At 44.7% G+C, this 24166-nt stretch overlaps 1 protein-coding gene across 3 annotated transcripts in view; it reads right to left on the bottom strand.

Moving 5' to 3' along the window:
• Positions 1–24166, bottom strand: part of LOC110530398 (pre-B-cell leukemia transcription factor 1) — a 65268-nt gene that overhangs the window by 38845 nt on the left and 2257 nt on the right. The gene's annotated exons all lie outside the window — the stretch shown is intronic.

Here is a 24166-nt window from a genome sequence, read left to right as displayed (position 1 = left end):
AGGGCCAGGCAGTAGAGTAGTTGATTGACAGCTTTATATGTGTGGTGTCGGTAACGATGGAGGAGAGATGTGTGGTTTTTGTTCCAGCCAGGCCTCTCCAGTGGCCTACTTTCTGAAATGAGTTGTGAAGTGAACAACAAAATAAAGAGTGAGAGAGGAAATCAATCATAATGCTGCCACGTGAGTATAAATAAACAAACAAAACACAAACACAAACACCTACACAACTTATCAGGCAAATGAAGCCAAAACCAATGAATTCAACATACCAAAAGCTGACGATAATATTTTCCCAGTTTTAACACCAAACAGTGGAGGCAAATATATATTAAACAACAACAATAAAACATTGTGTCAAATTCTTCGTAAGGATAGGACCAAGGCGCAGCGTGAGTAGAGTTCCACATAATTTTAATAAGTCAAAACTCACTGAACAAAACAACAAACAACCAAACGAAAAGTGACGCTACTGATGTGCACTAAGGCATATGAATAAAAACCTGTTTTTATTGTGTGTAGATTGATGGGGGAAAAAAATGACTAAAACCATTTTAATAAAATGTGGAAAAAGTGAAGGGGTCTGAATACTTTCCAAATGCACTGTATACACTGTGTACAAATCAGGAACACCTGCTCTTTTCATACATAGACAAGATCCCACAAAACACAAAGGGGAAATGGCTGCCTAAATATGATCCCAAATCAGAGACAATGAAAAACAGCTGTCTCTGATTGGGAACCATATCAGGTCAACATAGAAATACAAATTCACCTAGATGACCCACCCAAGTCACGATCACGTCCCAACCAACACAGAGAAAAACCAGCTTACTATGGTCAGGGCGTGACAGTACACCCCCCCCCCAAAGGTGTGGACTCCGACCGCAAAACCTGACTCAATAGGGGAGGGTCCGCCGACCGTCGACTGAGGGTCCGCCGACCGCCGCTGGAGGCTCGGGACCGCCGACCGTCGCTGGAGGCTCGGGAGCGTCGCTGGAGGTTCCGGACTGTGGACCGTCGTTGGAGGTTCCGGACTGTGGACCGTCGCCGGCAGCTCTGGACTGGGAACCGTCGCTGGAAGCTCTGGACTGCGAACCGTCGCCGGAAGCTCTGGACAGGGAACCGTTGACGGAAGCTCTGGACTGGGAACCGTCGCCGGAAGCTCTGGACTGGGAACCGTCGCCGGAAGCTCTGGACTGGGAACTGTCGCCGGAAGCTCTGGACTGTGGAGGCGCACTGGAGGCCTAATGCGTGGGACCGGTACAGGTGGCACCGGGCTGAAGACACGCACCTCAGGGTGAGTGCGGGGAGGAGGCACAGGACGTACTGGACTGTGGAGGCACTCTGGAGTTCACGAGTGTAGAGCTGGCACAATGCGTCCTGGCTGGATGCTCACTTTAGCTCGATAAGTGCGGGGTGCTGACACAGGACGCACTGGGCTGTGAAGATGCACTGGGGATACAGCACGTAAAGCCGGCACAGGATATCCTGGTCCGAAGAGGTGTACTGGAGACCAGAAATGCTGAGCCGGCACAACCCGTCCTGGCTGGATACCCACTCTAGCACGGCAAATGCAGGGAGCTGGAATAGAGCGCACCGGGCTATGAATGCGCACTGGAGACACCGTGCGCATCACTGCATAACACGGTGCCTGACCAGTCACACGCTCCCCACGGTAAGCACGGGGAGTTGGTTCAGGTCTAAACCCTGACTCCACCAATCTCCCTCTGTGCCTCCCTGTGTGCCTCCCCCTCAAAATATTTTTGGAGCTGCCTCTCGGGCTTCCGTGCTAGCCGTGTCCACTCGTATCGTCGCCGTTCCTCTTTTGCTGCCTCCGCCTGCATCCATGGCAGGGTCTTGTCCCCTGCCATTACCTCCTCCCAGGTCCAGGATATCCTCCACTCACTTTTCTCCCCAGGATCCCTGCTCCTCTTGAACACGCTGCTTGGTCCGTTGGTGGTGGGATCTTCTGTCACGTTCGTCGTAAGGATCGGACTAAGGCGCAGTGTGAGTAAAGTTCCACATAATTTTAATAAATCGAAACTCACTGAACAAAACAACAAACGAAAAGTGACGCTACTGATGTGCACTAAGGCAACTCGATCCCACGAAACACAAAGGGGAAATGGCTGCCTAAATATGATCCCCAATCAGAGACAACGATAAACAGCTGTCTCTGATTGGGAACCATATCAGGCCAACATAAAAATACAAATTCACCTAAATGACCCACCTAAGTCCCCATCACGCCCCAACCAACACAGAGAAAAACCAGCTTACTATGGTCAGGGCGTGACACATTGAACCTGATTTATTGGTGATGGGGTCCAGAAGCTCATTGCACTGCGTTTACTCTTAAAACACAAACAGTTATTATGGTAAAAATGATTACTATTACACCCCAATACTCCCCAAATGATCTCTATAAATAGACATATTCCTCAAATGGCACAATAAAACAGACCAAACTGGAAACACACACTCACACGCACACACATGCACACATGTACACAAACACATATTCTGTATTCTCTCTCTCACACACATACTGTATACACAAATGGCAGAGCACAAAACATTAAACAGCTATAACATCAACAAGGACGTGGGTGGAAGTGTAAATTTTTTACATGGTAGTAATGTTTTATGAGAGGCCCCATCCACCCAGGGGCTGTATATTCTGAATGTGGTACCGTTGAGGAACAGAAAGAAGGGGTGGGGGGTATGTGTGGGGTTTCTGTTCGTTCACAGAAGACACACTAAATTTGGACAGTAAGTAGTATCACCCTAGCGGCGCGGTACACCGCACATTCGCAACGCCCCATTTAACCGCACACGGTGCTCCCCTCCGCTGGCTTCATTAGCATACTTCAGCAGGGCCTTGTCGGATGAAGACGGATGGGCGAAAATCAGGCTCCCTGAAACAACTGTTTTATCAAGGTTAAACTATCCACAGAGCTCTTAACCCTCCTTCCTTTACAACGCATAGGCTCTCCCAATATCAATCTATCAATATGATCGTATCTGCTGGAGCCAAATTCTCTTACTTTTAGTCTTATAATAAATGTTTATGTTTTGCCTAATTAGAATAATTAAATATTGACTTATTGAATATAAATATAAATATTTCATTATTAATTATGGAGTATGGTTGATGAAATCATGTTTTTGGTTTTCATGGTTATTTGAAAGAAATATGGAGTCTCACCTGAGCACACCCCTTTTTCCCTTCTGTTTACCTTCTGTCACGACTTCCGTCGAAGTCCGTCCCTCTCCTTGTTCGGGCGGCGTTCGGCGGTCGACGTCACCGGTCTTCTTGCCATCGCCGATCCACCTTTCATTTTCCATTTGTTTTGTCTTGTCTTCCCACACACCTGGTTTCAATTCCATCATTACATGTTGTGTATTTAACCCTCTGTTCCCCCCCATGTCATTGTCTGGTATTGTTTATTGTAGTGCTTGTGCACATTATGGTGGTGTGTAACAGGTTTTGTTTTACCCATTGAGTTAGTGATCTGATTACGGTGATTTTGTTTATTAAACTGCGCCGTTGTAAATCAGTTTTTGCTCTCCTACACCTGACTTCTCTGCCTCCAGTATGCACCTACAGAATTCCGGACCCAACTTATGGAGTCAGCAGGACCCCGGGTATAGGAGTGGAGGAGTGCGTCCGGGAGCACGCAGCAATGCTCCACCATCTTGGCACCGCCATTGACCATGTTGTCCAGACAATGGACCGCTGGGAGAGACAGGGAGTTCTCCCAGTGCCTCCACCAGCACAACCGGGGTCTCCACTATGCGCCCCTCCTTCTCCTGGTCCCAGTGGGATTTGTCTTTCCCTTCCCCAGAAATACAATGTGACGGCTGCGAACTGCCAGGGGTTCCTGTTGCAGCTGGACTTATACCTGGCAACCGTCCACCTGGCTCCTTCGGAGAGAGGGAGATGCGGCGTTGGACCAGTTTGAGGAGTTCACCTGCCATTCTACCCTCGGGCTGGTAGTTGAAGACTGCTCGGAAGGAGCGGGTGAACTCCTCAAACTGGTCGAACGTGAGCACCTCTTCCATCTGAGGCAGGGGACGAGGAGCGCCCAGGAGTTCGCCCTGGGGTTTCGGACCCTGGGTGCAGGCGTGGGATGGAACGACAGGGCCCTGATCGACCATTATCGCTGCAGTCTGCGCGAGGACGTCCGTTGGGAGTTGGCCTGCAGAGACACCACCCTCACGTTCGACCAGCTGGTGGACCTGTCCATCCGGCTGGATAACCTGCTGGCTACCCGCGGACGTTCAGATCGGGGTCTGTTGGTTTCATCCCCCCGCACCCTCTCTCCGATACCCATAGAGCTGGGAGGGGAGGTGCGCAGGGAGACCGGAGGGGGTTCCAACTCTTGCACTATCTGTGGCCGCAGAGGTCACACTGCCGGTCGGTGCCGGGTTGGTTCCTCTGGGTATCAAGGCAGCAGGCAGGGTGCTCATGCGTCACCCCAGGTGAGCCGGCACCATTCTCACCCAGAGCCCTCTGTTGCACATACAGTGCCTTGCGAAAGTATTCGGCCCCCTTGAAATTTGCGACCTTTTGCCACATTTCAGCCTTCAAACATAAAGATATAAAACTGTATTTTTTTGTGAAGAATCAACAACAAGTGGGACACAATCATGAAGTGGAACGACATTTATTGGATATTTCAAACTTTTTTAACAAATCAAAAACTGAAAATTGGGCGTGCAAAATTATTCAGCCCCTTTACTTTCAGTGCAGCAAACTCTCTCCAGAAGTTCAGTGAGGATCTCTGAAAAATCCAATGTTGACCTAAATGACTAATGAGGATAAATACAATCCACCTGTGTGTAATCAAGTCTCCGTATCAATGCACCTGCACTGTGATAGTCTCAGAGGTCCGTTAAAAGCGCAGAGAGCATCATGAAGAACAAGGAACACACCAGGCAGGTCCGAGATACTGTTGTGAAGAAGTTTAAAGCCGCATTTGGATACAAAAAGATTTCCCAAGCTTTAAACATCCCAAGGAGCACTGTGCAAGCGATAATATTGAAATGGAAGGAGTATCAGACCACTGCAAATCTACCAAGACCTGGCCGTCCCTCTAAACTTTCAGCTCATACAAGCAGAAGACTGATCAGAGATGCAGCCAAGAGGCCCATGATCACTCTGGATGAACTGCAGAGATCTACAGCTGAGGTGGGAGACTCTGTCCATAGGACAACAATCAGTCGTATATTGCACAAATCTGGCCTTTATGGAAGAGTGGCAAGAAGAAAGCCATTTCTTAAATATATCCATTAAAAGTGTTGTTTAAAGTTTGCCACAAGCCACCTGGGAGACACACCAAACATGTGGAAGAAGGTGCTCTGGTCAGATGAAACCAAAATTGAACTTTTTGGCAACAATGCAAAACATTATGTTTGGCGTAAAAGCAACACACCATCCCCACTGTCAAACATGGTGGTGGCAGCATCATGGTTTGGGCCTGCTTTTCTTCAGCAGGGACAGGGAAGATGGTTAAAATTGATGGGAAGATGGATGGAGCCAAATACAGGACCAGTCTGGAAGAAAACCTGATGGAGTCTGCAAAAGACCTGAGACTGGGACGGAGATTTGTCTTCCAACAAGACAATGATCCAAAACATAAAGCAAAATCTACAATGGAATGGTTCAAAAATAAACATATCCAGGTGTTAGAATGGCCAAGTCAAAGTCCAGACCTGAATCCAATCGAGAATCTGTGGAAAGAACTGAAAACTGCTGTTCACAAATGCTCTCCATCCAACCTCACTGAGCTCGAGCTGTTTTGCAAGGAGGAATGGGAAAAAATGTCAGTCTCTCGATGTGCAAAACTGATAGAGACTTACAGTTGTAATCGCAGCAAAAGGTGGCGCTACAAAGTATTAACTTAAGGGGGCTGAATAATTTTGCACGCCCAATTTTTCAGTTTTTGATTTGTTAAAAAAGTTTGAAATATCCAATAAATGTTGTTCCACTTAATGATTGTGTCCCACAATGATTGTGTCCCAAACAAATACAGTTTTATATCTTTATGTTTGAAGCCTGAAATGTGGCAAAAGGTCACAAAGTTCAAGGGGGCCGAATACTTTCGCAAGGCACTGTATGTTTGTGTATGTCACTTCTCCTGAGTTTTCCCCGCATTCCCAGCATAAGGCGCTCGTCGATTCAGGCGCGGCTGGGAATTTTATAGATAGATCGCTCGCCCATAGTTTAGGGATCGCCATTGTTCCCGTGGTTATGCCCATCCCCGTTCACGCCTTAGATAGTTGACCATTAGGGTCAGGGTTGATTATGCCGATTTGGCCTTCGTCTTCTCCAAAAAGAAGCCGACTCAATTACCATACCATCGACGGGGCGATTGTGCGATAAATCTCCTGGTAGACGCTGCACTTCCCAGGAGTCACGTGTATCCCCTCTCACAGGCGGAGACGGAGGCTATGGAAACATATGTCTCAGAATCCCTGCGTCGGTGGTACATTCTGTCCTCCACTTCACCCGCCTCCTCGAGTTTCTTTTTTGTGAAGAAGAAGGAGGGAGGTCTGCGCCAGTGTATTGACTATTGGGGTCTGAACCAGATCCCGGTGAGGTATAGTTCCCGCTACCACTCATAGCCACAGCGATTGAGTCAATGCACGGGGCACGCTTCTTCACTAAATTAGATCTCAGGAGCGCTTACAACCTGGTGCGTGTCTGGGAGGGAGACGAGTGGAAGACGTCTTTCAGTACCACCTCAGGGCACTTTGAGAACCTCGTCATGCTGTACGGGTTAATGAATGCGCCATCAGTCTTCCAAGCCTTTGTAGACAAGATTTTCAGGGACCTGCACGGGCAGGGTGTAGTGGTGTATATTGATGACATTCTGATATACTCCGCTACACGCGCCGAGCATGTGTCCCTGGTGTGCAGGGTGCTTGGTCGCCTGTTGGAGCATGACCTGTACGTCAAGGCTGAGAAATGCCTGTTCTTCCAGCAGTCCGTCTCCTTCCTAGTGTATCGCATTTCCAACTCAGGGGTGGAGATGGAGAGTGACCGCATTTCAGCCATGCGCAATTGAACGACTCCCACCACGGTAAAGGAGGTGCAGCGGTTCTTAGAGTTTGCCAACTACTATCGGAGGTTTATCCGGGGTTTTGGTCAGGTAGCGGCTCCCATTACCTCATTGCTGAAGGGGGGGCCTGGTACGTTTGCAGTGGTCAGCTGAGGCGGACAGGGCTTTTAGTCACCTGAGGGCTCTGTTTACCTCGGCTCCCGTGCTGGCCCATCCGGATCCCTCTTTGGCGTTCATAGTGGAGGTGGATGCGTCCGAGGCTGGGATAGGAGCTGTGCTCTCTCAGCGCTCGTGTACGCCACCAAAGCTCCGCCCCTGTGCAATCTTTTCGAAGTTACTCAGCCTGCGGAGCGAAACTATGACGTGGGGGACGGGAGCTGTTGGCTGTCGTCAAGGCCGTGAAGGCGTGGAGACATTGGCTTGAGGGGGAAGAAACACCCTTTTCTCATCTGGACTGACCACCGCAATCTGGACTACATCCAGGCAGCGAGGAGACTGAACCCTTGCCAGGCAAGGTGGGCCATGTTTTTCACCAGTTTTGTGTTAACCCTTTCCTATAGACCAGGCTCCCAGAACGTGAAGGCAGATGCACTGTTCCGGCTGTATGACACAGAGGAAAGGTCCATGGATCCCACTCCCATACTCCCCGTCTCCTGCCTGGTGGTGCCGGTAGTGTGGGAGCTGGACGCAGACATTGAGCAGGCATTACGTGCAGAGCCCGCTCCCGTCCAGTGTCCCGCTGGGCATCTGTACATCCAGTCTGCTGTTCGTGACCGGTTGATCTATTGGGCCCACACGTCACCCTCCTCTGGTCATCTTGGGATCGGTCGGACAGTGCGCTGTTTGAGCGGGGGGTATTGGTGGCCTACCTTGGCTAAGGACGTGAGGGTTTATGTTTCCTCCTGCTCAGTGTGCGCCCAGTATAAGGCTCCTAGGCACCTGCCCAGAGGGAAGCTACACCCCTTACCCGTTCCACAACGGCCTTGGTCGCACCTGTCGGTGAATTTTCTTACAGATCTTCCCCCCTCACAGGGTAACACAGCAATCCTGGTCGTTGTGGACACCGCGATCCTGTCGTCTCCTCCCTCTGCCCAGTCTCCCTACGGCCCTACAGACTGCGGAGGCCTTGTTCACGCACGTCTTCCGGCACTATGGGGTGCCTGAGGATATAGTGTCTGATCGAGGTTCCCCAGTTCACGTCTAGGATCTGGAAGGCGTTCATGGAATCTCTGGGGGTCTCGATCAGCCTTACTTCAGGGGTTCACCCCGAGAGTAATGGACAGGTGGAGAGAGTAAACCAGGATGTGGGCAGGTTTCTGCGGCCCTATTGCCAGGACCGGCTGGGGGAGTGGGCGGCGTTTCCTGGGCCGAGATTGCACAGAACTCGCTTTGCCACTCCTCCACTAACTTCTCTCCCTTCCAGTGTGTCCTGGGGTACCAGCAAGTTCTGGCACCTTGGCATCAGAGTCAGACCGAGGCTCCTGCAGTGGATGACTGTTTCAGGCACGCGGAGGAGACATGGGAAGCTGCCCGTGTTCACCTTCAGCGGGCCGTGCTGCGCCAAAAAGAGAACGCAGACGGTCACCGCAGTGAGGCCACGGTGGACCGGGTCTGGCTCTTGACCCGAAACCTTCCCCTCCGTCTGCCCTGTCGGAAGCTGGGTCCGCAGTTTGTGAGGCCATTTAAAGTCCTGAGGAGAGTGAACGAGGTTTGTTATAGGTTACAACTTCCCCCAGATTACCGTATTAATCCCTCTTTCCATGTGTCTTTTCTCAGGCCGGTGGTGGCTGGTCCGCTTCAGGAGTCTGAGATGCAGGAGGTTCCTCCACCCCCTCTGGACATCGAGGGGGCCCCGGCGTACTCCATTCGCTCCATACTGGATTTGAGGCATTGAGCGGGGGGCCTTCAGTATCTCGTGGAGTGGGAGGGGTACGTTCCGGAGGAAAGGTGCTAGGTGCCCGGCGAGGAGGAGTACGCTGCAGGAGTTCCACCATCTTCGTCCGGATCGCCCTGCGCCTCGCACTCCGGGTCGTCCCAGAGGCCGGTGTCGGTGTCAAGGGGGGGGGGGGGGGGGGGGTACTGTCACGACTTCCGCCGAAGTCAGTCCCTCTCCTTGTTCGGGCGGCATTCGGCGGTCGACGTCACCGGTCTTCTAGCCATCGCCGATCCACCTTTCATTTTTCATTTGTTTTGTCATGTCTTCCCACACACCTGGTTTCAAATCCATCATTACATGTTGTGTATTTAACCCTCTTTTCCCCCCATGTCCTTGTCCGGAATTGTTTATTGTAGTGCTTGTGCACGTTATGCTGGTGTGTAATGGATTTTGTTTTACCCATTGAGTTAGTGGTCTGTTTACAGTGGTTTTGTTTATTAAACTGTGCCGTTGTAAATCAGTTTTTGCTCTCCTGCGCCTGACCTCTCTGCCGCCAGTATGCACCCCCTACACCTTCCTTATAGCTACAGTATTTAGTGGTGTGGCATTATGGCTCAGCTAGGCCTGAGGTATGGAGCTATTTTTTTGACTGCTACTCCATGAACTAAAGAAAGCTGCTACTATACCCTGATGTGTTCTGTTTATATCTGATTTAAAGAAAGCAGCTCATACACCCTGATGTGTTCTGTTTAAATATGATTTAAAGAAAGCTGCTCATACACCCTGATGTGTTCTGTTTAAATATGATCTAAAGAAAGCTGCTCATACACCCTGATGTGTTCTGTTTAAATATGATCTAAAGGAAGCTGCTACTATACCCTGATGTGTTCTGTTTAAATATGATTTAAAGAAAGCTGCTCATACACCCTGATGTGTTCTGTTTAAATATGATCTAAAGAAAGCTGCTACTATACCCTGATATGTTCTGTTTAAATATGATCTAAAGAAAGCTGCTAATACACCCTGATGTGTTCTGTTTAAATCTGATTGAAAGAAAGCTGCTACTACACCCGGATGTGTTCTGTTTAAATCTGATCTAAAGAAAGCTGCTACTATACCCTGATGTGTCCTGTTTAAATCGGATCTAAAGAAAGCTGCTACTTTTGCCTGATGTGTTCTGTTTAAATCTGATTTAAAGAAAGCTGCTACTACACCCTGATGTGTCCTGTTTAAATCTGATCTAAAGAAAGCTGCTACTATACCCTGATGTGTCCTGTTTAAATCTGATCTAAAGAAAGCTGCTACTTTTCCCTGATGTGTTCTATTTAAATCTGATCTAAAGAAAGCTGCTACTACACTCTGATGTGTTCTGTTTAAATCGGATCTAAAGAAAGCTGCTACTTTTCCCTGATGTGTTCTATTTAAATCTGATCTAAAGAAAGCTGCTACTACACTCTGATGTGTTCTGTTTAAATCGGATCTAAAGAAAGCTTCTACTACACCCTGATGTGTTCTGTTTAAATCTGATCTAAAGAAAGCTGCTACTACACCCTGATGTGTTCTGTTTATATCGGATCCAAAGAAAGCTGCTACTACACTCTGATGTGTTCTGTTTAAATCGGATCTAAAGAAAGCTGCTACTTTTCCCTGATGTGTTCTATTTAAATCTGATCTAAAGAAAGCTGCTACTACACTCTGATGTGTTCTGTTTAAATCGGATCTAAAGAAAGCTTCTACTACACCCTGATGTGTTCTGTTTAAATCTGATCTAAATAAAGCTGCTACTACACCCTGATGTGTTCTGTTTAAATCGGATCCAAAGAAAGCTGCTACTACACTCTGTGTTCTGTTTAAATCGGATCTAAAGAAAGCTGCTACTTTTCCCTGATGTGTTCTATTTAAATCTGATCTAAATAAAGCTGCTACTACACCCTGATGTGTTCTGTTTAAATCGGATCTAAAGAAAGCTTCTACTACACCCTGATGTGTTCTGTTTAAATCTGATCTAAATAAAGCTGCTACTACACCCTGATGTGTTCTGTTTAAATCGGATCCAAAGAAAGCTGCTACTACACTCTGATGTGTTCTGTTTAAATCGGATCTAAAGAAAGCTGCTACTTTTCCCTGATGTGTTCTATTTAAATCTGATCTAAAGAAAGCTGCTACTACACCCTGATGTGTTCTGTTTAAATCGGATCTAAAGAAAGCTGCTACTACACCCTGATGTGTTCTGTTTAAATCGGATCTAAAGAAAGCTGCTACTACACCCTGATGTGTTCTGTTTAAATCTGATCTAAAGAAAGCTGCTACTACACCCTGATGTGTTCTGTTTAAATCGGATCTAAAGAAAGCTGCTACTACACTCTGATGTGTTCTGTTTAAATCGGATCTAAAGAAAGCTGCTACTTTTCCCTGATGTGTTCTATTTAAATCTGATCTAAAGAAAGCTGCTACTACACCCTGATGTGTTCTGTTTAAATCGGATCTAAAGAAAGCTGCTACTACATACACCCTGACGTGTTCTATTTAAATCTGATCTAAAGAAAGCTGCTACTACACCCTGATGTGTTCTGTTTAAATATGATCTAAAGAAAGCTGCTACTATACCCTGATGTGTTCTGTTTAAATCGGATCGCTTTTGCTTTATTCATGGATGGAATATAGCATGAGAAATTAGGCTTTAAATTGGAAACGTGTAGCCTTAGTCTGGCAAATACATTTCTGTTTGTTTTTATACTATCGGAGCTTTGGATTCCCGGTTTTGTGGTTGATTTGGAAGCGTGTCAAACCGCGGCATCACATACCTGTAGACTCAAAGCAAATTTTGAAATGTATTTTGCGAATTGTCTTAGTATCGGTGAAGAGAACGGAGGAAGGAGAGGAGGGACACTATAAAGGGAAGTAATGGGGACATAATAGGATTTTATGTATTCGTGGAAGGAGACTGCTAAACATGTTGTCGAAGGCCATCTCCTATAACACGAGCAGGCTAGTAGAGGCTGTAAAGAGGGCAAAAGGAGATCAAAGATCAAAGGTCACAATAGAAGAGTTAAATGCTTCTCAGATCACCAGTGACACAATATTTGCCAAAATAACTTTGGATATTAGTGTTGACATTTGAGAGGAAAAAGGTCTGGAAAATGTATTATAATGTACCGCAACAGGATAACTGTACTTGTGTGTATGTATTGTATATAACACATTTTTTATAATAATAATAATAATAAAACATGTGTAGGCTATGGCTACATTTGCACATCCCAATTTTATTTTGATGGGTTTTGGCTACACATTCAAATCCAATTTGTTTTAATAGACGGTATACACTTTAATATCATTTAAATACATTTAAGTTCATTCAAAAAGTACGCCCTAGCCTCGGTGGTGTGAGTGCAGTAGTTAGCCAGCCCTCAATATCACCACAACATCTATTTACGCCCCTGGGTCGTAAAACAGCCATGTTTACCATGGAGCATAGCAGTGATGACGAGAGAGGAAGAGAATGAAGGAGAAATGACACCTAGGCAAATGAAGAACAACATCTGATGATCAATCATATGTCAAAACGTATAGAGATAGTCAGATAGGGAAACAGGGCCTGGAAATGTCAGCTTTACACTTGATGGAGACATACTCACGTGAAGTGTTGTTAAATTCACAACACATGCCTCTCGACTCACTTTCCATTTTTCCGAGGGGAGGTTGTTATGCAATGCATCTCGCCCCCTCCTCAAATAGTGCGACACACACACTGACAGACACACAAACACACACACTCACATAAACCTGCCACCTGTGCCTTTCCCAACTCCGTGCTCCAAGGGTAAGGTGTCCATGTGATGGGGATGTGGTCTAATACTTCATGTTAGAGAAGTCTATAATTTTCTGATTATGCTCAAGCTAAAAAGGAAAATGACAGCAATTAACATCATATCAGTGGGAGTTAACTGTCCAGAACTAACACTGCCAAAGGCAAGCTGGCAGACAGCAGGGAGGGGTGGGGGGAACCAACAGCTTAACATCTTTGGGATATATGCAGTACGACATAGTGAGAATAAGCTGCATGATGCAAAGTGTATTTAATCTGTAGCATGAGATTTAGTTCCATCCTAAAGGTTGTCATCATGGTCAACAGATATTAGTTTGGACATATCATACACACACCACAAATAGCCAAACCATTTCAGATTATACATTCACATCCTTCTCACAATAGAACTGTGAAAATCGGTACAACACAATTAAACTACACCAAATAGCATTGGTCCTCCTGATTCACCATCTGAAACAACAGTATTTTGTGTTCTTACTACCAAGTCTACGTCACAGGACACTCTTTAAGTCCAAGTTATTGGGTTTCCAGCCCTCCTTGAAGAACTCTCCCTGTGTGTTTTAAAGGGACTTCAGAGGACCCCTACTATCTGGCTCCCAGACATGACCTTTCCTGTGATCTGTTGCCAAGCAGCCAAGCGCTGACCTGTGTTAAAACTGTTGCTCTCACCCCGCTGTGCTAAACACTACCTGGGATGTCACTCATGTCCACCTCGGGAAGTGATCCAAAACCACATTTAAATTCCCCAGCGACACAAACACATAGACGGAGTACAGAGACTCACACAAACACGCACACTGGGGATTGTGGATGTGAAGTGGTTTGATTCTGCAGACCCCAAACGACTCAGGATGGATGCTAAATATCTCTCTCTCTCTCTCTCTCTCTCTCTCTCTCTCTCTCTCTCTCTCTCTCTCTCTCTCTCTCTCTCTCTCTCGCTCAATCTCTCTCTCTCTCTGCATTGTTATTTGTCTGGTCCTTTCCTCCTGCTGAAGGTGGGAGGCTGACAGAGACTCATCTGTGGCCCCTTTGTCTCTCACGGCAACGGCAAGGTTTATTAACATAAATTAGAATAGCTAACAGAGAGAGCGAGAGAGTACCTCGTCGTTATGCGTTACCCACGGCAACCTCTCCTCCATTCTCAATCCACCTGAACATGTGTGTGTGAAAGAGTGAGAGAGGGAGTGTGTGTGTGCATGTGTGTGTATGCGTGTCTGTCTGTGTGTGTGTGCATGTACATGTGTGCGCAAGGCACGTGTGTGTCTGTGTCAGCACCTCCCGGCATTTAAATGGGAAACTACTCTGCGATGAGGGAGACATTTCCACACCCATCTAACCCCCCTGTCCTGATGGAAATGAATGGTGCTATCTGCACTGCATGAGTCACTACACCAAGGCATTAATATCAGTAATTGAAACATCCAATCACTGCTGAAGCATCGGGCCCAGTGCGCTTCCCCATCTGACTATGTAGCACCTGATTAAGCATGCCACCATGTAAATAATATAGAAATACACTGAGTAGCTTTCGTTGGTGGCAAACACTGCATTACAGTGCAAAAAAATATATATATTTATTTTTTTTGTAAATAAAATATGATAGATACGCAGACACACACACACAAACACACACAGACATTGATTTTACACTTCCACGTCCATGTGTGAGTGTGAAAGAATACATTGTGTGTGTGTATGTGTATGCATGTGTGTGTGTCTTTACAGCAGTCCTATTACCATCCTAACCAGTGAGAGCAGAGGCGGGGAGGGAGCAGCAACATTGATTGGTGTTGATTCCGCCTGGGCAGTGAGCAGCGACTGACAGTGCTCCTAAGCCGCAGCGAAAGGCAACCATTACTCTTGTTCTGGTTTAAGTAGAGTGTATTAATTTGTGTCATTTTTACGAAGTCGGGCAGGGAAGGGCCTCTCACCATTTCATGTTTGACTCTTCACCGCAGCCATGGGGGTTCCTTTATACACCACCATGCTGCCAAACGCTGCACTAGTCAAATGTGAGCAGAGGGCGCAAGAGACATGATCCCAGACACTCAAATTAAACAATATAAATAAACGGGGTGTTTATATGGCAATCAACCAAGATATTTAAAATTACATCTGATTGGATAAGGTTGAAATACATTGCGGTACAGCAGCCCACATTACTACATAGTAGCCTACAAACAAGATAAATAAATCCTAACAAGCGACAGCTGTGAATAAGGAACCCTCATTCTAAAGAATTTACAAGTGTTACTATGTAGTGGCATGCACGTAGGACATAAGGTGACCACATGTGACCCTATGTCCCGCATCCCGCAACCTAACAATCGTTTCCCGCATTTTATCAACAAATTCAAACACCCCCAATTTTGAAAAAAAGGTTGATTTGTCCCGTATTTCAGACAGACATTCCAACCTGTCTCTTGCAGTCACGTTGCACTTGAAAGTATGTACAGTACCAGTCAAAAGTTTGAACACACCTACTCATTCAATGGTTTTTCTTTATTTTCACTATGTTCTACATTGTAGAATAATAGTGAAAACATCTCAACTATGAAATAACACATATGGAATCATGTAGTAACCAAAAAAGTGTTAAACAAATTAAAATATATTTTATATTTGAGATTCTTCAAATTAGCCACCGTTTGCCTTGATGACAGCTTTGCACACTCTTGGCATTTTCTCAACCAGCTTCATGAGGTAGTCACCTGGAATGCATTTCAATTAACAGGTGTGCCTTGTTAAAAGTTAATTTGTGGAATTTCTTTCCTTCTTAATGCGTTTGAGACAATCTGTTGTGTTGTGACAAGGTAGAGGTGGTATATAGAAGATAGCCCTATTTGGTAAAAGACCAAATCCATATTATGGCAAGAACAGCTCAAATAAGCAAAGAGAAATGACAGTCTATCATTACTTTAAAACATGAAGGTCATTCAATGTGGAAAATTTCAAGACATTTCTTCAAGCGCAGTCGCAAAAACCATCAAGCGCCATGATGAAACTGGCTCTCATGAGGACCACCACAGGAAAGGAAGACCCAGAGTTACCTCTGCTGCAGAGGATACATTCATTAGAGTTACCAGCCTCAGAAATTGCAGCCCAAATAAATGCTTCATAGAGTTCAAGTAACAGACACATCTCAACTGTTCAGAGGAGATTGCGTGAATCAGGCCTTCGTGGTCAAATTGCTGCAAAGAAACCACTACTAAAGGCCACCAATAATAAGAAGAGACTTGCTTGGGCCAAGAAACATAAGCAATGGACATTAGACCGGTGGAAATGTTATCCTTTGGTTTGATGAGTCCAAATTTGAGATTTTTGGTTCCAACAGATGTGTCTTTGTGAGACGCAGAGTAGGTGAACAGATGATCTCCGCATGTGTGGTTCCCACCGTGACGCATGGAGGAGGTGTGATAGTGTGAGGGTGCTTTGCTGGTGATGGTGTCTCTGATTTATTTAGAATTCAAGGCACACTTAACCAGCATGGCTACCACAGCATTCTGCAGCGATACACCATCCCATTTGGTTTGCGCATAGTGGGTCATTGTACTGTTTTTCAACAGGACAGTGACCCAACACACCTCCAGGCCATGTAAGGGCTATTTGACCAAGAAGGAGAGTGACAGAGTGCTGAGGATGACCTGGCCTCCACAATTACCTGAGCTCAACCCAATTGAGATGGTTTGGGATGAGTTGCTCAACATATGTGGGAACTCCTTCAAGATTGTTGGAAAAGCATTTCAGGTGAAGCTGGTTGAGAGAGGGTGGCAACTTTGAAGAATCTCAAATATAAAATATATTTTGTTTGATTTGTTTTTGGTTACTACATGATTCCATATGTGTTATTTCATAGTTTTGATGTCTTCACTATTATTCTACAATGTAGAAAATAGTAAAAAGAAAGAAAAACCCTTGAATGAGTAGGTGTGTCCAAACTTTTGACTGGCACTGTATATTATAAGGATGAGGTAGCTAAGCCCACTGGTGATATTAAACACTTCTCCAATCATTGTTGAGATCTGATATCCTGCGCAGTGCAAGATGAGACATAGGCAAATGTGATAGGCCTATCGTGAACCAATAATTTTTCTCAAATCCTTTTGGACAATATTCCAGCTGAACTCGGAGAGGACAGTTAGGCATCCTAACCACTTAATTACTTCCAAACAGCGTGCTTCTGATGAAGATCTATAACAGTACGTAAATAGCCTTATTAGACTGAAAGATATCAGGAAATTTCATCAAACTTGTGAAGCTCTTACTTGCTCATTCAACATATTTGCTTATACTTCACTCAATCCAGTCTTAAAAAACTCCAAACCTAACTGATTTACATTCCCTGAGACCAACCGGAAATGTTTCCTTGGCCAAATATTCAGAGATTTCAATAAAACAACCACTCGTTTCTACATCAAGAGAGTGCTGCCGGAGCACACCGGAGCGCAACTTCTCACACTGGTGCTCATTTAGTAAAGTTAGATCAAAGCTGAATCAATGTCTTGGAAGATCACAATGATAGTATAACGTTACTGTTACACCACAAACACCACCTCATTTCTTGGGGCCAAAACTCAACAGCACGCGCACACTATGGGCTTTGATTTAAACAAAATACAGGAAGGCTATATAGTTTGCTAACACCATAAGCTCTAATTTACTCACGAAACAGTAACTAAAGAACATCTAAATGCACATTCCCATTAAACTGATTGAGATCAAATGATTGACATGCAGATGCAGTTTGGTCATTTCACTGGTAAAAGGTGAAGAATGATCATTGACTAATGACAGTGATGATACCATTGCCTATTTTGTAGTTAGGTATGCCTAACCTGGTGTTTGAAGGTATTAAACATCTAAACATGTACTGAGACATTAGGCAGACGTAATTGGGGGATGCATTTTATGCATATTCTATATCGATATTCAATATCTGTCAGTACAAACTTTGAGAAATTTCAATTTCACACATTTCCATTCCACATATGAACTACACAGTACTGCAGTAACTGAGTGTGATTTGACCACCTTTTTAGACAGAAATAAAGCAGATGGAATTTCAGACTGCATGAATGAACATTTGAAAACCATGTAAGAAAAGCACTTCAAATTGCTCCCAAAGAAGAACAATAGTCGAGGAGACTCTCCACTGTGATTCATTTGTTATTGTTGTTGTTTTCTAGGATTGAAAACTGCATTAGAGACAAACATCAGATAAAACTAAAAACTCCACTGCGCTGTGAAGCAAATTTCCTCTCTAAAGCAATTTAGTGTCAGATAAGTGGGAAGACATTCTTACCGTAATGGATCTGAATATGATATCTGTCAGACAAGTAAGAACAAAGCCTTTTATAAAAGCCGCGTTTGCAGAATGGCCGATACGATACTGCTGTATCAGATGACCAAATTGAGAGGAGTGCAGTAAACAGACTGTAAATAGAAATACAATACATTCATATGATTGTTGAATAAGTACTGTACAATGAAATATCTCTCTCTCTCTCTTTATCCTACCTGTTCCCATAGAGTGGTAGGGCGTATAACATGTTGGGGAGAACACAAGAGGAAAATGTTTGGTTGAGCACAAACTGAACAGTAGGCTACATGTAGATACAGGGATGATGGGCTATTTCAAGTGGAAAAAATCAATGGGAACAACTTCCCCTTTAGCTTCATGAAATACTCCCAATATCTAGGTATTTATGCACACTCCAAAAAAATTGTTTTTTGTATTAATATAACAATTTGTTGATCACCCAGAGGAACAGTGTACCTACCCCCCCCCCCCCACACACACACACACACACTATTCCAACTTCTTATTATTTTACCTTATTTTTACTAGGCGAGTCAGTTAAGAACAAATTCTTATTTTCAATGACGGCCTAGGAACAGTGGGTTAACTGCCTTGTTCAAGGGCAGAACAACATATTTTTACCTTGTCAACTCAGGGATTCAATCTTGCAACCTTTCGGTTACTAGTCCAAAGCTCTAACCACAAGGCTACCTGCCACCCTATATGACCATTCCAATCGCTAGACCTGTTATCATAGCAAATTACCAGCTCCCACCTCAGATATACAGGGTGTAATTAGCCTATTAAAACATGATTAACATGTCTCAATTACCACACTCACCATTTGCATAATTTATAAGCTGTTCTAATTGCAAGTGTGGGTTCAGATGATGGTAGAATGGGGAACAGCAGAAACACTGGTCATGTCTTGCCGGCTCTGAACAACTGAAGTGATTCTGAAGTGTGTCTGTCTGTTAGCTCTGTCAAAGTCCTACACCGTAGATAGGAAGAGAATCTTCTTCAGCATCCCAGAAGGGAAAGACAAAGCATTAGTTTTCCCACCGGTAAAGGCATCTAGTCTATTTCTGTACAACAGATATTTTCTGAAAATACAAAATAAATCCACTCTTGTTCATTATCCTATATTTACATTTGCTAGGGAGAGCGTTGAGAGGTTAGTTCAAACTACTAGGCTAATCAATGTAGAAACTACGTACGTTTTTGGAAAAACTTTGAAAGATTTTTGGGTACCATTTATGAGAGAACAGAGAGAGCTGTGTTCACTCTTATTTCTGTTGAAACTAAAACCCTGGATGGGATAAAGTGCTGCTTCTGCACTTCCAACAGGGCAGGCCAGATATACTGTCTGCCTGCTAACACGGTGGGGAAACCAAGGACATAGCCATTAGTTTCAGGACAGACCGCGGCACATCACAGACTAATGCCTCCATCTGTCAGCGGAGATGAGTGGAGAGTAACAAAGAGAGGGAACACTGACCTCTGAACTCATCATGGACTGCCATGTCAATTAAATACTGAAAAACTGAAGCTACAACAACACAACACCAGTGTCCAGTCCAGACTCTCCGTGGCTAAACCAAGCAGACCGTAATCCACAATACTGATGTAGCTGATGCATTTACTACAGTAGCTTACTGGGCTATGGAACCAACCGAATGGTTATATGACGTTCCAGTATCACTAAATCTACTGCAAGTCCACCACTAAATCATTAGCTAGTAAATACATAGCCATCAAAGCAAATGTGGTCAAAGAAAATATGTGCAGGTTTGCCCTAGTCTAATGAAAGGATACCAGTGTTCTCCAGATGTGTTTAAGTATATAAGAACCAACCCAGACTTCAACTTCAATCACAGGTACAATTTACAGTGCTGCAATATGCTCAACATCGAAAGCACAGCAATCATATTATCCAGTAATGTGAAAACTAGTAGCTTGATGGCATGGGTCACTGAGTTCGCCAGGTCTTTAGCTCTGACAACTCAAAGTGGGATCATATTTAACATGCAGGAGATATTCATTTGACCAGAGTCTGGGAGTAATGTGTGGCTGTCGACACACATTGGCCTGGTAAAGAGAGAGAGACGAGAGAGAGAGAGAGAGAGAGAGAGAGAGAGAGAGAGAGAGAGAGAGACGAGAGAGAGAGAGAGAGAGAGACAAGAGAGAGAGAGAGAGTTCTGGCCTGTAACCTGACACCCAGAAACATAGTCTTAGTGTCTGGCTTCTCTTACTTTGTCAACCTGTACGTGCCAGCACCACTATCCGCAATGGTTCCACAGACACTCACACTCTTCCCTCTGTCACAAGTACAGGTAACACACACATACATACACACATGGCAAATAAAAACACAATGCTAAGCACTTTCAGGAATTTTACAAATAAAGACACGCTTTCCTGAAATAGCTGAAAACAGTAACACAATCCACCTGTAAATTTCACAGCTGATGAGCAGCCCTATGCTTGTTAAAGCTGGCTAAATATCTTCTGCCATGACACCTGGCTGACCGCAGCACAGATCTATGGGGAGCACAAATCTATGGGCGTGGGCTGGGCGTGGGGGGTCGGGGAGTAGGGTCAGGAGTTAAGGCCTGCTCTGTCTGCTATTGGAATTGCAGTCCTGCCTCAGTTGTCAGCTGCTTTCCAAAGGAAGGCCATATCGCTGCTGTCAACACGCGCCCACCACTTACATGCCACACCAAGGAGAGAAGCAACCAGGGAACACGCCATGCATACATAGACACATATACACTGAACAGAAATATAAACGCAACATGTAAATTGTTGGTCCCATGTTTCATGAGCTGAAATAAAAGATCCCAGAAATGTTCCATACACACAAAAAGCTTATTTCTCTCAAGCGTTGTGCACAAATGTGTTTACATCCCTGTTATTGAGCATTTCTCCTTTGCCAAGATAATCCATCCACCAGACAGGAGTGCCATATCCAGAAGCTGATTAAACAGCATGATCATTACACAGGTGCACCTTGTGCCGGGGACAATAAAACGGCACTCTAAAATGTGCGTTTTTTTCACACAACCCAATGCCACAGATGTCTCAAGTGAGGGAGCGTGCAATTGGCATGCTGACTGCAGGAATGTCCACCAGAGCTGTTGCCAGAGAATTTAATGTTAATTTATCTACCATAAGCCACCTTCAACTTTGTTTTAGAGAATTTGGCAGTACGTCCAACCGGCCTCACAACCGCAGACCACATGTAACCATGCCAGCCCAGGACCTCCACATCCAGCTTCTTCACCTGTGGGATCATCTGAGACCAGCGACCATGACAGATGATGAAACTGTGAGTTTGCACAATAAAATAATAATTCCACAAACTGTCAGAAACTGTCTCAGGGAAGCTCATCTGCATGCTCGTTGTCCTCACTAGCGTCTTGACCTGACTGCAGTGAGGCATCGTAACCAACTTCAGTGGGCAAATGTTCACCTTCGATGGCCACTGGCACACTGGAGAAGTGTGCTCTTCACGGATGAATCCCGGTTTCAACTGTACCGGGCAGATGGCAGACAGCATGTATGGCCTTGTGTGGGCGAGTGGTTTGCTGATGTCAACGTTGTGAACAGAGTGCCCCATGGTGGCGGTGGGGTTATGGTATGGGCAGACATAATCTACATAATATGTTCCAGTTCCCACCAATATTCAGAAACTTCGCACAGCCATTGAAGAGGAGTGGGGCAACATTCCACCATCCACAATCAACAGCCTGATCAACTCTATGCGAAGGAGATGTGTCACTTTGCATGAGGCAAATAGTGGTCACACCAGATGCTGACAACTGGTTTTCTGATCAATGCCCCTACTTTTTGAATGGTATCTGCGACCAACAGATACATATCTGTATTCCCAGTCATGTGAAATCCATAGATTAGGGCCTAATTTATTTATTTCAATTGACTGATTTCTTTATATGAACAATAAGTCAGTAAAATCTTTGCAATTGTTGCATGTTGCATTATATCCAGATGATGATACTTAAAACAATTGAATTAAAAACGTTTTCTTTAAATTCTAAATCCGATCTACAGAAGGAAAGCCAACCTACAGCGTCATATTCAACCTACAGGGGCATATCTATAATATCCTCTTAGTGCTTTCACGGAAGGGGACACAACAGTTGCATAAGCCTGCTGATTTAATAGTCTCTCCTTTCAATCCTCCAGAGACTCTGGCTGCAACCATGTAAAACTGAGGAGAAGCTGACTCTTTATAAAATAATATAAAAAAGACCTGACAAATTACGGGCTGTTCTTTTTGCACACTGCGCTCAGCACATTTGGCTGTAAATGTCATGGTGAAGGTTTGAGTCATTTTCTACTGTCGCTGCAGTGGATTTCTGGGCTTCTGTCTGCACAGGGGGGTAACTATCTACGCCCGCAAGATGAACAGAAACTAGACACACGTGTGAAAAGATACAGAAGGAATAGTGTGATACCAAGTGGTCTAAGACCTTTTTTTCTATTTGGATAAAATTCATCCAAATAACAAAGCGTTCTGTTTTTGCACTAAAATACTTTAGCCACATTTAGCACATCTTCATTCATTGAGAGAAGCATCATCCAGATAAAATGTAACAATGAGAGAAATCAGAGAACTAACTCAGTATGACTCTCGCCAGCAACACAAGGCATGCAGCACTCGAGTATCACGAGTGGGGGGGTAAACCAGTAAATTCTTCAAAAGGGATTCCCCCATGGTGCTTTTATCCTGAGGGCCCAAGTACATTGAATTCCGACCGACCAACTGAAACCCTGTCAAAGGAGGCTAAACACTCGACAGAGACCAAAACATTAGCCAAACTAAATTCACTCAAGATAGTAGAAAAGGGAGTAGAAAACAAACAAAAAAATCTACGGTAATCTATGTTGAAACGTTACCTTCAACACCATTTTTTCTCTCTAAATTAAGATGTAGAGAGTCAGCAGGCCAAAAGAGTTGCTTTAGTCAGAAGCCCCCAGGTTCCTGGTTGCCAGGAACAGTGGGAAGAGACGAGAAGCAGGGGAGGGGGAGGAGGAGGGGGGGAGGGGGGGGCAGGAAAAAGGCCAAGTCACTTTGTTCTTCTTCATTTTGGAAACGAACTCTGGTTGAACCCAGAGCGACGCCAGGCAGTTTAAAAAGAGCCAGGCATAATTCTCTCCCTGCTCTAAGCATTCTCCTGAGAAGTAAGGGGGCCGTGGGCAGGGGGCCAACCTCACTGGCTACTTCTCAGAATGGACTTCATTTCTTCTCTCCCTTTTTTTCTAAAATGAAAATCACACAGTGTCTTCTGTTAATAACTCGTCTTTTTAAAGCCCTGCGCCAGAGTCTGACTCACAGTAATGAAATGTCTGTAAATTAGCCTTTAGGGCAAATTAGGAAGACGATACAACGGACTCATTTTATTGATCTTCCGTTTGTTTTCGGATTTCTCTGGCTGGTTATAGACCGTCATAATAGTAGCTGGTAACACTTCTCACTTTAAAGTGATAACATCCTCTAATAATTTGAAAAGAGGATCCCGTTAAAAGACATGTTCAGAGATATATGCCTTCAGAGAGATGTATTAGAGATTGCAGTTTGATTTCCATTTTCTAAAGAGACATATTTAGTAGGTTAGAACTGTTCTTCCAGGCATATTCACATGCTTTCTTTCATAAACAGAGACAAGCACATCTTTCTTTTAATCTTGTGTTAAGTGCCTATATTTCCCAAATTCCTCTACATGACTTTGACCCTCGCTTCAAACCCAAACAGAGAGAGTCCCTCTGGCCAGCATCAGCATGTAGAAACACTAAAAGCTCATCACAAACAAACACTTGGCAAGGAAAAACATGATGATGCAGAACTGATTGAATAAAGTACAGCCCTAATAAATGGCTCAATGACAACAACTTGGTCCCACGGTAAAGGCCTGTCCTTTCTACTGTCTGTTCTGAATGTTTGTGGCTGCTATGGCTCACCATATTAAATACAAATTCAAATACCGACTGACACACATATAAGGATGTTTGGTTTTGAGGGAATAAATGTAAATCAAATCAAATGTTATTTTCCACATTCGCCGAATACA

This window comes from Oncorhynchus mykiss, chromosome 8 (genome assembly GCF_057628025.1).
Source record: "Oncorhynchus mykiss isolate SJ-2025 chromosome 8, ASM5762802v1, whole genome shotgun sequence".
In the NCBI taxonomy this organism is placed as follows: Eukaryota; Metazoa; Chordata; class Actinopteri; order Salmoniformes; family Salmonidae; genus Oncorhynchus; species Oncorhynchus mykiss.
This window is presented reverse-complemented; position numbering and strand designations above follow the sequence as displayed.